General features: G+C 53.0%; 5 non-coding genes across 5 annotated transcripts; 3 read left to right on the forward strand and 2 right to left on the reverse strand.

Annotated features, from left to right (window-relative positions):
* Positions 1-680: 680 nt before the first annotated feature.
* Positions 681-752, forward strand: TRNAG-UCC (transfer RNA glycine (anticodon UCC)). Its single transcript has one exon. It is a non-coding gene; the product is annotated as a tRNA-Gly (tRNA).
* Positions 753-3230: 2478 nt separating this feature from the next.
* TRNAR-CCU (transfer RNA arginine (anticodon CCU)) lies at positions 3231-3303 on the reverse strand. The gene has a single exon. It is a non-coding gene; the product is annotated as a tRNA-Arg (tRNA).
* A 5867-nt stretch (positions 3304-9170) lies between these two features.
* Positions 9171-9252, forward strand: TRNAS-AGA (transfer RNA serine (anticodon AGA)). The gene has a single exon. It is a non-coding gene; the product is annotated as a tRNA-Ala (tRNA).
* Positions 9253-9718: 466 nt separating this feature from the next.
* TRNAV-AAC (transfer RNA valine (anticodon AAC)) lies at positions 9719-9791 on the forward strand. The gene has a single exon. It is a non-coding gene; the product is annotated as a tRNA-Val (tRNA).
* Positions 9792-13187: 3396 nt separating this feature from the next.
* On the reverse strand, positions 13188-13277 carry TRNAY-GUA (transfer RNA tyrosine (anticodon GUA)). The gene is given in 2 exon segments: positions 13188-13223; positions 13241-13277. It is a non-coding gene; the product is annotated as a tRNA-Tyr (tRNA).
* Positions 13278-14150: the final 873 nt, after the last annotated feature.

Here is a 14150-nt window from a genome sequence, read left to right on the forward strand (position 1 = left end):
GCCACCCTCTGCTGCACCGGTCAGCAGCGCCTTTCCCCCCATGGCTGCAGGGCCCTGCATGGCCAGGCTTACCCACCCCAGGCAGCCTCGGGCTGCGCACGACTGGTGGTAGCCGGGCTGGATCAGGCACGTGCATCCTGCCACCGCCAGCTCCGCGCATGCGCCCTCCCCCAACGTGGGGCGCAATTGAACTGTCAGCCCGGGGCACCGGAATGGCTCGGTCCGGCTCTGCCTGTGAAGTGTCCCTGGAGGAGTCTCTGGGGGTTGTGCCTGTGACATGGCTCTCCGGAAGGCAGACGTGCTCCATCTTAGGCGAAGGACCCAGAAACAACACTTTATAGCAAAAAACACAAGGACGGCTCTTGGTCCTCATCCCTGAGCCACACAGAGTATCCAGAAGTCACTTCCCCACCTCTCCCTTGGCTGCTCTAGAGCTTAGCCCAAAGTCTGATAAACACTACTCTCAAAACCAACAACCTCAGGGACTCCTCTTCCGCCCGGGTCCTCACACCACGCAGAGTGCAGGGCAGCCACTATCCCAGCATCACCACTTCTGGTCTTTGCCTAATGGCCAAGAAGTTCTGCTTTACGCAAACCACACAGGCATCCTCTCACCTCTGGCTAGCCTCATGGCAGACGTGGGTTTCCCTAATTTATTTTCCCAGCAACTTTATAGGCAGGCATTGGTGGTATAGTGGTGAGCATAGCTGCCTTCCAAGCAGTTGACCTGGGTTCAATTCCCAGCCAATGCAATGTAAAGAGAGAGCATCAAATCTCCTTGCTAAGCCTTTTTACTTGAACCCTGAAAAAACAGGCACAAACAGGTCCTGCAGCTGTGGGCTGCCTCTCACAGCTCTTCATCCTCTCTGAGAGCATGCACAGTAATGCGGTTCCTCCCTCACATACCTCTGCTGCGACTCCTTGACCTTGGCTCTGACTTGGTCTAGGATGTGGGGGTAGGAGGGAGATGACCTTTCTTTGCTAGACCATTGGCCATTTGGCCAAAAATGTCGGCATTCCTCCGCATGGACTGCAGGGACTCCTCCTGGGATCACAGCTCCAAGAGGGACTTTATATGTGGCCCAGACAATGACAGTGCCTGGCATTTGCTGCCCTTTGTTTGATTTGTTTCCCAGCCAATGCAAGGTGGGAAGGGAACAGGCAACCTCCTGGGGAAGATCTTATTTAACCCTAAGCAACAGGCACAAGTGGGTCCCACAGCCAAGGGCTCCCTCTCACCGCTTTTAGTGGGGAGCAGCTCAAACAAAACTAATTCAGCTGTTGTGGGGTCTGCATGGGGCTTGTACCTGTGACCTGGGCATTATTAGCATCAAGCGCTAAACAGCTGAGCCAGCAGGCCCAGGAGTAGCCCCACAACAGAGGGAAGAGAAGAGTTTCCCTGCTATTGGGGAAAGCAGGCCAGGCCAAGGCCATTTTAGCCTCTGGGTCTGTGCAGGCTGGAGCCTCCTCCTACCAGCTCTCTGGCCTGTTTCCTGAAAAGCCTCAGCCTCTTGCCTGTTTCTGCTTCCCTGTCCACAGCAAACAACTCTGTGGCCAGCATGGGGCTTGAACACATGACTTTACCATTATCAGCATTATCAGCTAGCTGAGCAGAATGCAATTCACAAATGGCCCTTTTAGAAAGGCGCCTCAGGCAGCAGCAGGGACGTCTCTGCAGCTGCCAATGGCTCTTCTCTGACAGGGCCACTAGTGACTCACTGTGACATGGGCTGGCTCGTCCAGCTGGTTTGAGGTTTGGTCAAGGTGGCTGGTGGCCGGCATGGTGCACTGAGACCCAGGGCAAAGAGGCAGCTGGAATCTCTTGCTGCCAGCACCTTGCCTCCCAGCTTCTTCCCTGTCAGCAGCAGCCGCAGCCCCTTTCGGCCACTGGGTCAGCCCAGGAAGGGAGGCAGGAATGGGGCAAAGTAGGGAGTCAGGCTGAGGGGGGCAGGCAAAGCTCATCTTGCCTTGCAGGGCCAGTGGCAACAGCTTCTCTCTTGTGCGCTGCTGAGGAGAAAAACACCCTGAACAGGACCATAAAGACCAATTTAAAAGAGAATTTAGACGGGGGCACAAAGGGGGCAAGAGTCAGAGCCTGGCAGCTTCTGGGACACAGGAGAGGCCTCCCCTGGCCACCCATGGAACTGCTGATTCAGGGAAAGGCTGATTGGGGATGAGCATTGGGAAGAAGGAAACCACAAGCCTGGAGCAGGTGCAGAGGCTGCTGTGACTGGCACTGGCAAGGCAGGGCTCTGACTGCAATTGCTGGGACAGGAGAGCCAGCACCACATGCCCTTGTGATTCCCTGGGGGTGTCAGCACCTAGAGAGCCTGAGGGTGCAACCTCTACAGCTCCTGCAGCCATGGAGAGTCAGGGTATGTGGGCATCAGGTGCTCCTCCCCAATCAGCCTTTTCCTGAACCAGCAGTTCCATGGGTGGCCAGGGGAGGCCTCTTCTGTGTCCCAGAAATACATAGGAAAATGTGAGTGAAGGCTGTAATAAGACACCATTGAGAGTTGAACCCAGGATCTCCTGTTTACAAGGAAGGTGCTTTATCCAGCTAAGCCATGGTACCAGCCTCTGGCTGGCAGGTGAAACTGCTCTATGGTCCCAGACAACACCTTTGACTCCCAAAGTGCAGCAATTTCCTTCCAGCCCTGGCAGTGTCTGCGGCTGAGCTGCACAAAGGAAGATACAGGATCCCTGGAGGGGTCTTTGCCAGATGAACGAACCTGAGGAAAGATGCTGGAAGCGCAACAGACACAGAAAAGGAGACGTGGGACAGTTTGAGTCACACACACGGTGGGGGGTGCAGTTCAGCCAGGGACCTTATCCACTCACAGAGCTTCACAGCTTCTCCACCCCCCAACACCCACCAGGCGAACTGCCCCATGGGCCTCGCCCCCACCATGCTCAGGCCCTGGGGATTTTCTGTCAATTTGCCAGACCAAGTAATTAGTCCCCCCGCTCTGGAGTCTCTGCCTGTCATGGGCCTTCTCATCCTCAGACTCCACTTTGTCTCCAGACAGACCCTGCTTTGCTACAGCCACCTCCCTCTGTCTGTCACTGCTGGGCCTTCTAGAGCAAAATGTACCCCTTCATTTTGACTACCTGGGCTTTTAGCACTCAGAGCCACACCTGAAAAGCTTCTGTAGAGGCCAAGATCATCCTTACCAAATCTCTCAAAGAGGCAGAGAAAGCTAAGTTCCTTATCAGTGAAAGGAAACTGTCACCCCAGATGGGACTTGAACCCACAATCCCTGGCTTAGGAGGCCAATACCTTGTCCATTAGGCCACTGGGGCACATAGAAAACACGCCCAGAGACAGAAATTCACCCTCCTAAATGGCCCTTTTTCAACTTTTCACTCCTGATAAAACCCCTTTAAAACCCCTTTGAAGAAGCCAGATACACAGCAAGGGCTGATCACATCCCTATGAAAATCAGCTTTCCATGGGTATCAGTAGCTGGCTCTGAGTCATGGGCCTTCACGTCCTGTCTCCCTCCCAAAACCAGGGACGTGTCTCCCACCGCTGCAGCCTCCTGAGGCTCTATGGCCCTGTCTGTACAGCAGGGACAGCAACACTCACAGCCCCACAGGAGGGCCCTGGCCTAGCAACTTGGCCCCCTGAGCAGCCTCTGATGTTCCCTGCTTGAGCCCCAGAACCAGCCCTGAGTGAGTGGGGCAGAGGGGGAGCAGCTCACACAGGCCAAGGGCAGGACATGAGCCTGCAAGGCAGCAGTGACATCACAAGGAACTTTTTCAGCACCTCAGCTCATTGGTTGGGAGGCAGTGACCTCACAGAGGGACCATGACAACAGCCAGGTGGGACAGGCTGCAGGGCTGGGGCATCTCAGAGACCCCCATGGCCTGGCTGCCTGGAATCTCCTTTGTGAGGTTTCCCCTTGAGGGCAAGAAGGGATTGAGGGTCCCAGCTGGGAGTGTCTCTGTGGAGATTTCCCCTTTCCCCAGGCTGCAGTGGGAGGGGCTGGAACTGAACCTCTGGGAGAGGCAGAAGCAAAGGTTGCTAATACCCAATGAGGATGGGATTTGAACCCCTGCATGCAGAGCACACTGGATTAGTAGCCCATTGCCTTAACCACTCAGCCACCTCATCTGAGCTTTTGGGCATAGTTTCAAATCACCTGAAGTCAGCACTTCAGGGAACCTTTCTGCCACTTGCTGGCTGGCCAGGGACACCCAGGGCAGGAAGGTTTTGGCTTTTCACAATGTTCCCTGGGCTGTTGTACAAAGCTCAGTGCTGGTAACAAACCCAAACACACCCTGGCTACATCTACCCTGCAGACTTCTTGCTCAAGAACTGTTTTGTGCAAGAGTTCTTGTGCAAAAGGTCTTGTGCAACAGTGTCTCTGCACTGCCATGTGCTTTTGCACAAGAGAAGTGCTTTTCTGCAAGAGTGCCCATGGCAGTGTGGACGTTCTCCTGCGCAGGGAAGCTCTGATGGCCATTTTAGCCATAGGGTTTTCTTGAGCAAGAAACTGCTGTTGCCCATCCACACTGCCTCCTTGTGGACGAGTTCTTGCACAAGAGGGCTTATTCCTGGTGGGGAGAGGAATAACTTCTGTGCAAGAAGCCCTGTTGTCTGATGCTGAACTATAAATTTACTTACACAAGAACGTGCCTGCAGTGTAGACGCTCTGCAAGTTTTTACACAAGAGCACTTGCTCTTGTGCTAAAAGCCTGCAGTGTAGACGTAGCCCTGCAGTGTAGAGAGAGCCTGAGAGAGACAAGGAAAGGAAGTGGCCAGAAACTCCCCCCGGCAGGCTGGCCCTCAACAGGATGGGCATGTCTACACGGCACCCTCACCTCGAAGTGAGCTGTGCAGTGTGAGCGGCTGCCCGGGACCCCAGGGGAAGGTCTGTGGGGAGTTTCCAAGGCAACAACAACTACAAAGTTTCATAATTTACACTCATGTGACTGTGATTTAGTGATGAGAAATGCAGGGCCCAGGTGCAGGGAGCCGGGTCACATTCTCCTGCCTGAGTCTCAGTCCTGGCTGAAGCCTGGCTACAGAGAGAAGAGGCCAATGCAAACAGCCCCATGGCAGCGAGGGAGTCAGTACGTGGCTGGGTCGGTGGGTGGAGCTGGGGGCAGAGTTCAGCTCTAACTCACTAGGGGTGCATCCCATAGCTCAAAATAATCAGTGCGCCTATTTTGAAATAGCTTATTTTGCAGTTTGGTGCTGGCTACACAGCACTTACTTCGAAATAAATCGCTATTCCCAAACCCCTCCCTCCTCCTGCCATGCAGGGATGTCGGAATAGCGAGCCCGTTATAGCTTGAATCAAGGGGCTTGCTTTTAAGATGCATCTGTGTGATATGAGCACCGCGTCCTAGAGCTCCGAGCTAGCCGGCCCACGGGTGTCAGTCTCGCAAGTGGCCCTTTCAGAAAGGAGCTTTGGGCAGCTGCAGGGATGTTGTGGGCTCTGGAACAAGGTGGGTGAGGCAGCAGGGCCCTTTGCAAGCAGGGGAATTATCTCAAGTGGTAGAGCGCTTGCTTAGCATGGGAGAGGCAGTGGCATCAATGCCCCCGTTCTCAAACCACAGCTCAGTTTTTATCCTTTAATTTCAGTGGCCCCCTCCCTCTTCCTACCTCCTCTCCCAAAAGAGACAGACCCCCAGCAATTGCCATGCTGCAAAGCAGAGAATGGAGCTATCAACCCCAGCAGTCTGTCAGGCTCTTTGGTGCAATGGAAAGCACAGTTGTAATGGTTAATGTGAGCCCAGCTAGAGGTTATGGGTTCAAGTCCCACCAGAGTCACTTTAGCTGCTTCCTCATTTCCAGGATGCAGCTATTACAGACCAGGCAATCCTTAGGCTGACACTGGGGTGGGCTGGCATCCAGGCAATTCCCAGCAGACCCTAGTGAGGGTGGAGGGGGGGGTTGGGGATGGGGGTTGTTCTGAAAGGCTGCAGGTGCCTTTAGACTATTTTGTCCCTCCCTGTCTCCTACTAGTGCTGAGCAACACTCAGGCTGTCTACACTGCACTGCTCTTCTGGAAAAACCTACGCACATTTCAAAACCCAATTTGTGCAGCTTTTTCTTCTGCTTTTTTTGGAAGAAGCTTTTCCAACATTTGGCCTGTGGACACTGGGCAAGTCACACAAGGGAGGCAGCAGGCAGAGCCGGCCCAATGCACCAGCCTCTCAGGGCAGGGAGGCCAAGCCACAAGCCTCCAGCAGCTGCCTGGCCTGATTCATCTCCCTTCCCCAGGCTGGCACCAAGGGGCATTCTCAGCTGATGTCACCCCCTCTGTCACATGGGGGGTTGGGCTCATCCCAGGCACAGGCTGGTCAGCAGCAGCTGCACTTACCTGGGCACTCAACGGAGCAGCAATGAGAGACAACCTTGTGTTTCCAGCTGGCTTCAAACCAGGGATCTTTTGCGCATTAGACAAATGGTATAACCACTACACCAGAGAAGCAGATCTCGCTGCTAGAACTTGGCTGGCTGTTCTGTTCCTAGCTCTTTCTAACACCCTGCTCTGCAGGGGAGGGGAATGCACCTTGTGAACACTCCACCTCTTGTTCTCAGGGAAGCGACTCACCCGAGCTGCCAGCTCCTCATTTCCTCACCAGCCCCTTGAGATTTGTAGCTCAAAGCCCAGCTGCCTTCCCCAGTGGGAGCAAAAAATGCTCATGGAAGGGCTCACACATTGTCCCCAATGCACTGGCCTGAGAGACTGAATTCTTGCTGCCCCGGGGTGCACCCAAATACCCCTTCTGCTCCCCAGCTCACACCCCTCATGCCACACTTGGTGCCATGAGAACAAAGCTTCCAAAGGGATTTGATTTTTCTCCATCTCCCCTTGCTGCGGCGCTAAGAGAAATCTTGAACCCGACCCCTTCTCCTGTCCCTGGAGAGATGGAAATGGGGCCGTTCCTTGTGGGGAAAGAAGTGGGTGTGTCAGGAGGGGGATTTTGAGCTTAAACCTCCTCACAGACCTCAACCCCCCATTTGGGGCAAGAAAGAGCCTTGAGTCGGGCAATGGAGAACACTTGGCTCCTGCTATGCTGTGATGGGGTGTCAGAAGCTTTGTTAATTGTGTCCTTGTTAGCTCAGTTGGTTGTGCAGGAGACTTTTAACTTCCAGGTTGTGGGTTCAAGCTGCATGCTGGGTGATGCTCTTCTTTAACTCTCAGTCTACAAGAAAATAGATCTCAACTTTCAGCAGGGTTTTAGAAAGAAAAAGTCTAGTCCTGGAGTCCAGCTTTAGTAGAGCCGAAGAACGAACTAACTGCAATTTCTGTCTTCTGAGGAGAAGGGAAGAGGATTTTCTTCTCCTCGGTTCTAGCCACATCAGCCCTGGGAGGAGAAAAAATAACCCTCCGCCCACTGATTGTCCCCTGTCAGCTTCTGTAGCTTCACCTCCTTCCACAGCAGCTCCAGCTTTGAGCTACAAACATCAAGGCGTGGGGGCCTGAAAGTTTTATTCTTTTTATATTTGCATTTTAGGTTTAGTAATGTAGCCATTTAGGTATATATCGCCTCTATTTCCTTGTTAAAAGTGTAGTGATGAAAATAATAGAGCTTTGCTATTGTGTCTGTGTTAATGAGACTAGAGGAATAGCAGGTTATTTTGATATTTTGTGCAGTGTAGACACCAAAGCGTTTTCAAAATAAGCTCAAAACGACAACTTCTGTAGCTCAAATTGCGTATCATATTGCAACCCTCTGTCTATGATGCACCCTAAACTTGAAAACAGATGCTACATCAGAGCTCTGTCTACACTACAGAAACAACGCTTTAGTCCAGAGAACACAGTTGCTCTTCCGACGTGCTTTTTGGGCATCCTTTTGTAGCTCATTTTATGAGGAAGAAGGGATGTTCCAAAAAAGGGGTTTTTTTCCCCAACATTTGGCTCAGTGTAGACAGGTCAAATGTTGGAAAAGCCTCTTCTGAAAAAAGAAGCAGAAAAAGCTACGCAAATCGGGGTTCACAATTTGCATAATTTTTTCCAGAAGAACAGTGTAGTGTAGACATAGCCTGAGTGCTGCACAATACTGGTACAAGACAGGAACAAAATGGTCCAACCGCACCTGCAGCATTTCAAAACAATCCCCACCTTCATCCCTATGTACCAGCCCCTGCCCTCATTGGGGACTGCAGGGAACTGTCTGGACTCAAGCACACCCCAGTGTCAGCCTAAGGATTGCCTGTTCTCTAAAAGCTGCCCTGGAAATCAGTGAGCAGCTAAAGCGACTGTAGTGGGATTTGAACCCCCAACCTTTGAACATTTGACCTGGTTCATAGTGGGCACCGCAACTTAAACAACCAACACACTCGCTCTTGCACCACAGAGCATGATGGGCTGCTAGATTTGCTCTCTCTCCTCTCTTCTTTGCAGCATGGCAATTGCTGCAGGAAAAGAAAGGGGAGCCAGGTCTGTCTTTTTCACAGGAGCAGGTAGGAAGAGGGAGGAGCCACTGACAGTGAAAATAAGGGATAAGGACTGATCTGTAGTTGGTGAATGTGGGCATTGATCCCACTGCCTCTCGCATGCTAAGCAAGCACTTTACCACTTGAGCTACTTCCCCTGCTGGTGAGCAGCTCTCCCATTTCACCCCCTCTTGTTCCAGAGCCCACAACGTCCCTGCAGCTGCCCAAGGCTCCTTTCTTAAAGGGCCACTTGTGAGACTGACACCCGTGGGCCCCTTGTGTCAAACCATAACGGGCTCGCTAAGCCATGGTCCCCTCCTCACCAGTGGGCTGTAAAACTGTTCTACTCTATGGTCCCAGACAAGACCTTTGACTCCCAAAGAGCGACCAGTCCCCATTTCCCTCCAGCTTTCCCACCCTGGCGGTGTCTGGCTCCCTGGGCACAGAAGGCTACAGCTCAGTGGGCAGAGGCTCTAACATGCACATCTCCCCCACCCGCTGGGACTGTGGAGTTGGCCTTGAGGTTGGGCAGGGTTGAGGGGAGGGACAAATGCAGCAAACCTTGATCATCTGGATTGTCAACCCCCTTGGTCTCAGGGTTTGGGTTGGAGTCCCCAGGTGGGGGCCCGGCCTCCTTCGATTTGGTCCCTTCCCGAGGGCACAGAATTAACAAGAGAGAATTCCTTAACCCTGCAGCAATCAGAGTTGGCCAAGGAGTTAGTAACAGAATTTTTCTCCACATTTACGTACAGGAAACAAACTTCTCAGAGCTGTGATGGCCGAGTGGTTGAGGCGTTGGAGTAGCAAGTCAATGGGGTTTCCCTGTGCAGGTTCAAATCCTGCTCACAGCAGGGCCTGTGTTTTGGTCACACCCCTTCCTAGGGCAACAAGCTACCCAAGTCCTGAGACACCCTCCCCTTCTGCCCCTGTCAGAGAGATGCCTGGGATGGTGCCGTGTGCTGGGTTCCTGAGGTCTCAGGTAAACTCTTGGCTCCTGCCACCACTGCATGGCTCAGCCCTACTCCTGGGGGCTGCTCTGCTCTGGAGTGTGAGAGGTCGGGGAGTCTGGGCCTGTCCCCAAAGGTCCATCCCTGCAGGGGGGCAACGCTGGGGAAGTGACGTGGGTCACCCCTCCTGCATCACAAAGCCCCTGCCACCTTCCCAATGTTGGGAGCAAAGGTCTAGAGAAGTAGCGGGGGGAGGGGGGTGTCTTATTCCCTGCTCTTGCTCGGCCTTTTCCCCAAAGCATTGGCCAAGAGTTAGTAGCAGAATATTTGTCCAAGTTTAAGTCCAGCAGAACTTAAGTCCTTCACAGGTGTTTCTGTGGTGTAGTGGTTAGCACATTTGTCTAACACGCAAAAGGTCCCTGGTTCAAAGCCAGGCAGAAACACAGGCTCTCCTCTTATTGCACCTCCCCTTGGTGCCCAGGTAAGCAGAGCTCCTTCTGCCAGACCTGTGCCTGGGATGAGCCCAACTCCCACGTGACAGAGGGGGGTGACATCAGCTGAGAATGCCCCTGGGTGCCAGCCTGGGGAAGCAGATGAGTCAGACCAGGCACCTGTTGGAGGCTTTGCAGGACTCAGGCCACAGATCTGGTAGGAGGAGGCTCCAGCCGGCACAGACCCAGTGACTAAAAGGGTCTTGTCCTGGCCTTCCTCCCCAGGCCTGTTGGCAGCAGCTCAGGGGCAAGTGTCTTAGATTAAACAGCTGAAAATCCCTGGTTCTATCCAGGCTGTGGCATGTCTGGAAGAGCAGCAGGGCCTCTCTCTACCTCTTGATGTGCTAGTGCCTGTGACGTCCCTTCATCCATTTCTGCCCAGCCTTGGACACTCATGTTCCTCTGATTAGCCCCCAACCCTTCCTCAGAGTCACTGCTGCCTTGGCTAAAGGCCCCTGTGGCTGCTAGATGGATCTAGTCACATGTAGATTTACTGAACACACACACACCCTTGGTTGCTTGGAACCAGATCAGTGCATGTCACTGGCTCAGGGGTTTCTCTCCCCAGTGCAGTGCAGAGAAATCCCTTGTTTGATAACAGGCCTCAGGGAGCCCAGAGCAGAGGGAGCTGGGATTCTAGTCCCCTTGATCCCCTCAATGCTCATCCTGACTTCTGTATTCTGAGCCCTACCTCACCCATATACCCCCCAAATCCCTTCCCTGAGCCTCCCACTCCACTCTGTAATGTCTTACAGGTACTGTCCTATCACAACCCCTCTCGCCACTTCCTGCCTTGAGCCTTCCTATGCCCAAGGGGTGGTGCCCAATACAACAGTCCCTCTACAAATGTGTCACTTTCACTCCTGGGAGCAGCTCAGCCAGGCAAAGGGGCTGCCTGGGGCAGGACATTAGCCCTGGAGGGCAGGGGTGGTTGTGGCAGTGACATCACAAGGGCCTTTTGCAGCCCCTCAGCTTATTGGCTAAAGGAGGTTGGGAGGTGATGACCTCATAGAGAGTCCATGACAATGGCCAGGTGGGACAGGCTGCAGGGCAGGGGCCAGATCAGAGACCCCCCATGGCTTTGCTGCAGGGATCTAACCCTTGAGATCTGCTCCTGAGGCCAGAGAGAGAATGGGAGTCACAAGAATGAGTGTGAGGAGGAGCCTCGTTGGAGCCTTCTCCTTTCCCTCCGCTAACTGACCTAGAAGGCAGACGTCCCTGTGGCGAAGGGAAGAGTCACAAAAAGTCCCAGCACAAGAAGGCAATATGGATGGGCAACAGGGGTTTCTAGCACAAGAGAGCGTTCACACTGCCATGGACGTTCTTGTGCAAAAGCACATGGCAGTGCGGACGCGCTGTTGCACCTAGCAGTTCTTGCGCAAGAAGCCTGCAGGGCAGATGTAGCCAGGGGGTGTTTGGGCACTGAGCTTTGTACAACAGCCCAGGGACTGTGAAAAGCCAAAACCTTCCCGCCCTGTGTATCCCTGGCCAGCCAGAAAGAAAGGGAATTTCTCTCTCTTTGCCATCACTTATGTGCCCCAGTGGCCTAACGGATAAGGCATTGGCTTCTGAAGCCAGGGATTGTAGGTTCAAGTCCTATCTGGGTTGACACTTGTGATGTTTCCTAGTGGAGTCTCATTGTCTTCCTCTTTGCAATGTTAGCTGTGAGGGTCCCCTGGAATTGCCATTTTCCCCCAGACAGGACCCCTCAGGAGCAGACGGTGACACTGGTGTTAGGCGCAGACAGGAGGAGAGTGTTTCCCAAAAGCTGAGCTGTGCACAGTGAGGTCACTTGCAGAGATGCAGGCGCTGGCTTCTCTGTATGCACCTTGGCACCTGTTACCCATTGGTACCTGCCACCTCTCAGCCCCCTGCCAGCACCCAGACAGAAGGCCAGTGCACACGGAGCCAGCAACAGTAGCAAGGGAGGTGGCTGCAGCACAATTCCAGGCCTGGGGCACATTGAACAACTGTTTGAAATATTTTTAAAACAAAAAATATGAAAAACTTTAGGCTCCATCTGCACTGCAGGCTTCTTGCCCAAGAACTGTTTTGTGCAAGAGTTCTTGTGCAAGAGCACATCCACACGGCCATGTGTTTTGGCACAAGAGAGAGGGAGAGCTGAGTGGTTTGAGTATTAACTTGCTAAACCCAGGACTCTGAATTCAATCCTTGAGGGGGCCATTTAGAGATCTGGGGCAAATCTGTCAGGGAGGGTTCCTGTGCTTGCTATGAGGGTAGGGGGCTGGACTATCCGACCTCTCAAAGTCCCTTCCAGCTCTATGAGGTGGTTTATCTCCTCCTAAGGAGCATCTACAGCAGCATAGATGCTCTCTTGTGCAAGAAAGCTCTAATGGCTATTTTAGCCTTAGGGGTTTCTGGCGCAAGAAATCCCTCTTGCCTGTGCACACTGCCTTCTTGTGCAAGAGGGCTTATTCGTTAGGGGGAGAGGACTAACTCTTGCACAAGAAGCCATCTTTTCCAATGGTTTACTGTTTTTCTTGCACATGAATGCACATGCAGGGTAGACACTGTGCTAGTTTTTGCACAAGAATGGCCATTCTTGTGCAAGAAGCCTGCAGCATAGCCAGGCAGTGTGAAAAACCTCACAACAATAAGCCCCAACCCAGGAGGTCCTACTAAGATTTGAACTCAGATTGCAAGATTCAAAGTCCTGCCCCTTACACCATGGGACCAAGACAGGTGACTGTGTGTAGCCATATGGAATACTGAGCTTTCAGACTGGCCTCTGGACTCCGGGCTTTCCTCCTGCTGCTTCATCCCTCTGGCTACGACTACACGGCACATTTATTTTGGAATAAGCTGGTCTGGAATAGTGATTCCAAAATAGCTTATTTCGAACTAGCACGTCTACACTGCAGGGAAACCTCAGAATAGTCCGAGGCAGGCTCCCCAGTGTAGACGAGCTATCTCAATTTAGAGCCCCAGGAAGAATAACTTAGTATGGCCCTGGGGAGGGGCTAGTTCAAATTAGCAGCAGTGGCGCAGCTACAGACACCTTATTTCGAAATAGCTAATTTGGATTACGTGTTATTCTTCGTAGAATGAGGTTTGCAGAAGTCGGAATAAACCGTCTGTTACTTCAGAATTATTTCAAAATAACGGAATTGCTGTGTAGACTCTTGCATTGTTATTGTGGAATAACGGCCATTGTTCCGAAAGAACTTTTGTGTTTGTGGATATAACCTGCGCAGCCCAAGAAATGTGATTGGCAGCTCCTCCCCACAATCTTTCTGTCAATTGCAGTGGAGGGCTCTGAAGACACGGACCCAAGGCAACCACCTTGGTTACCTTCTGCTAAGGCCAGGCCGGAGGGAAAACAATCACTCCTTCGAGCCGGAGTTGAACCAGCGACCTAAGGATCACTTGTCAAACACACACTACAGTCCTCCGCTCTGCCAGCTGAGCTATCGAAGGGAGCCTGATTGATCCTGGCTTGTCTAGGTTGTCATTTCTACAAGTCTCGGGGCACGTGCTCCCCCAAGTAGGTGGCATTGCTGATGGGGGGGCAGAGAAGCACAGGGGCTGTCACAGGTACTTCACATGCAGATGGACCCCTTGAGTGAAACCTGAGCTAGATCCATCCATGTCACAGCAAAAGGAAGAAAGTTGGGTTCTTCTCATGTGTCTTCTTTGTTCCAGAGTCTCTAGGGCTGCGGTCGGGGCAGGTCCAAAAAAAAAACCCACTTCTCACGTGTCTCCTCACGTGTCTTCAGCAGGGGAGGTGGGAGCAGAAAGTGGGAAGGGCGGGCAGGGGAAGGGTGTGTGTGGGTGGGGGGGGAGGCACAGAGGGGAAATACAGAAGGCCCTTGTGGGGGCACCCAGGGGAGAGTCTCACAGGTGTCCTTGTCTGGAACTCTCCCTCAGGGCCTCTCAGATGCACAAGCCCCCAGAAGGGCCTGCTGGATGGCAGCCGTGTGCTGCTGCTGAAGGGCCTTTTGCGGAAAAGGGATGCAGATTAGACACAGAGCAATTGCAAATGAAGCGGGGATTTAAATCTCCACAGCTTCATTTGCATGAACATGGCTGCTGCTTTTTTTTCCGGCTCGGGGCTTTGCCAGGAAAAAGCGCCAGTCTAGACGGGATCTTTTGGAAAATAAAACCTTGTCCAAAAGATCCCTTATTCCTAGCAATGTGGCCCCCTGAGCAGCCTCTGATGTTCCCTGCTTGAGCCCCAGAACCAGCCCTGAGTGACGGGGGCAGGGAGAGCAGCTCACACATGCCAAGGGGCTGGCCAGGGGCAGGACATGAGCCTGCAAGGCAGCAGTGACATCACAAGAAACTTTTACA

This window comes from Pelodiscus sinensis, chromosome 19 (assembly GCF_052426305.1).
Source record: "Pelodiscus sinensis isolate ZL-2025 chromosome 19, ASM5242630v1, whole genome shotgun sequence".
NCBI lineage: Eukaryota > Metazoa > Chordata > Testudines > Trionychidae > Pelodiscus > Pelodiscus sinensis.